Genomic DNA, 2,936 nt, shown 5'->3' with positions numbered 1-2,936 from the left:
GAGCAGAAGGGAGAGAAGGAGGGCAGGTAGCCCCTGTTTGTTTAAGCCGATTATTCAGTGGTTTCTGTACTTGCACCTAAAAGTATTTCTAACTGATACACCAAGGTAACCTAAAGAAGGACAGAGGCTTGTAGATTTGTCTAGCTGGTGGATTTCTAGTCATCTGTCTTGATGATGATGACCATGGAACTAGACAATGTGCCATCTTGCTGAAAAGAAACAATGAAGTTAACATATTTTATGGATGGTAAGACCCCATTCCTAATGTAACATCTCTCTCAATCCCCTCTTCAGTCTCTTCTCATCGCCATAAGAGCCAGAGTTTCATAGTACACTGCAAGGATATTATCAGTGAAAATAATATGGGGCAGCAAGTCTACAAATGCAGCCTTCACACTCCAATCCAACCCCATCCACTCCTTTCAGAGGCACCCCCTCCTCTGGGAGCACCCTCCAGGGATCTTCCCTCCTTCCAACACTTTACTGTAACTATCCATTAGTGTCAGAAAGTCCCCAGATCTTGTCAAAAACATCACTTACATGTATATCTGCCCTCCCGAATGTCCAGCAAAGTGTCCTATAAAATAAATGTGGGATGTCACTGGGTGAAAAATTAATCTTCACAAAGTCCCCAAAGGGTCAAATAAATACATCTCAGAGTAGATTTGAAATTACAAACCCTTACATTGGGTGGGCAGTTGTGCTTAAACCAACCCATCAGAACCTCTCCCCTTTTAAGCAACTCCAACTGCTAGGAGAAGGAACCCAGAAACAGGAAACGACTTGGCCAAGACCATCATTTTAGGTGTTTGTCAAGATCAAGAGGATGGCCAGTGTGGTGGCTCGTGGCTGTAATCTCAGCGCTTTGGGAGTCTGAGATGGGCAGATCACTTGAGCCTAGGAGTTCGAGACTAGCTTGGGCAACATGGTGAAATCCCATCTCTACCAAAAAAAAAAAAACCATACAAAAATCAGCCAGGTGTGGTGGCGCATGCCTGTAGTCTCAGCTACTCTGAGGCTGAGGTGGGAGGATGGCCTGAGCACAGGAGGAGAAAGTTACAGTGAGCTGACATGGCACCACTGCATTCCAGCCTGGGCAACAGAGGGAAACTCTGTCTAAAAAAAGCAATAATAATAATAAAATAAAAAATTAAAAAACTACCTATAATTTATCTAAATGTTAATAATTCCCTTAAAAATAACAATAAAAATGTTATCACACCTTAAAATTAACAAGTCCTAATATCATCAAAGATCCTACCAGTGTTCAGATTTTCCTGATTGTCTTTTTTACCTCCTTGTTCAAATCAGGATTGAAATAACTATAAATCCCTTTGAATGTATACATTTTCCTCTGCTTCATTTTATTTTTTTTATTGTATTTTGTGGAGAAACTGGTTGTTTGTCCTGCAGAGCTTCACATAGTCTAGATTTTGATGATTATATTTCTGTGGTGTTACTTAACATATTCTCTGTCTTCTGTATTTTTTTGTAGATTGGTAGCTCTAGAAGCTCAGCCAGACTCAAGGTTGATGTTTTGGCAAGAACACTTCATAGATGGTATGCTCTGCTCCCTTAGGAAGACTCAAAACACCTGGTTGTCTCTTTCTTTTTTTTTTTCTTTGAGACAGAGTCTTGCTCTCTTGCCAGGCTGTACAGTAGCGCGATCTCAGCTCACTGCAACATCCACCTCCTGGGTTCAAGCGATTCTCCTGCATCAGCCTCCTGAGTAGCTGGGACTACAGGTACCCACAACCACACCCAGTTAATTTTTTGCATTTTTAGTAGAGCTGGGGTTTCACCATGTTGCCATGTTGGCCAGGATGGTCTTGATCTCTTGACCTTGTGATCTGTCCACCTCGGCCTCCCAAAGTGCTGAGATTGCAGGTGTGAGCTGCTGCACCTGGCCCTGGTTGTCTCTTTCTATGACGTTCACAGCCATTGGTGATCACTGGCTACACTTATAGTTCTCATTAGAGGTTGAAACATGGGGATATTCTAATTCTACCTCCTTCGTTTATGAGCTGGAATACTTTCCTAAAAGATACTTGGCCAGTGAGTTCAAGACCAGCCTGGCCAACATGCAGAAACCCTGTCTCTACTAAAAATACAAAAAATTAGCTGGGCGTGGTGGTGGGTGCCTGTAATTCCAGCTACTCGAGAGGCTGAGGCAGAGAATTGCTTGAACCCAGGAGGCGGAGGTTGCAGCGAGCCAAGATCGCGCCACTGCACTCCAGCCTAGGCAACAGAGCGAGACTTCATCTCAGAAAGAAAAAAAAAAAAAAAAGAAATACTTGCCCTCGTCTGCTATGCGGTTATCCTGAGGTACAGTATGCATAGGAAAGACAGAATAAGTACTTGATTCTTTCCCTGTATTTACCAGTTTTTAGAGCAATGAATTGGTTTTCCTGGCATCCTTCAAAAAGTGACCAATACATTTTTCTGTTTTTTATTTTCTTCTTTTTTAAGACAAGGTGTCATTCTGTTGCCCAGGCTGGATTGCAGTAGTATGAGCATGGCTCACTGTAGCCTTGACCTCCTGGGCTCACGCAATCCTCCCACCTCAGCCTCCTGAGTAGCTTGGGACTACAGGCACACACCACCATGCCTGGCTAATTTAAAACAAATTAATTTTTTTTAGAAATGGGGTCTTGCTATGTTGCCCAGGCTCATCTTAAACTCCTGGGCTCAAGTGATCCTCCTGCCTCAGCCTCCCAAAGTGCTGGGATTACAGGCATGAGACACTGTGCCCCAGGCATTGTTTTCCCTTTTTAATGTCATTATGAATTTATGGATTGAAACTTATTTGATATGTTTAATGGGAAAAATAAAAGCTATATGCTTAGCTTTTTCCAGGGAAAAGAAAAAAAAAGCACCAAAACCCGAGAGGACACACACCAAACCATTAAGAGTGGTTACCTCTGAGAGACCGTTTT

The sequence above is a fragment of the Papio anubis genome, chromosome 7 (assembly GCF_008728515.1).
Source record: "Papio anubis isolate 15944 chromosome 7, Panubis1.0, whole genome shotgun sequence".
In the NCBI taxonomy this organism is placed as follows: domain Eukaryota; kingdom Metazoa; phylum Chordata; class Mammalia; order Primates; family Cercopithecidae; genus Papio; species Papio anubis.
This window is presented reverse-complemented; position numbering follows the sequence as displayed.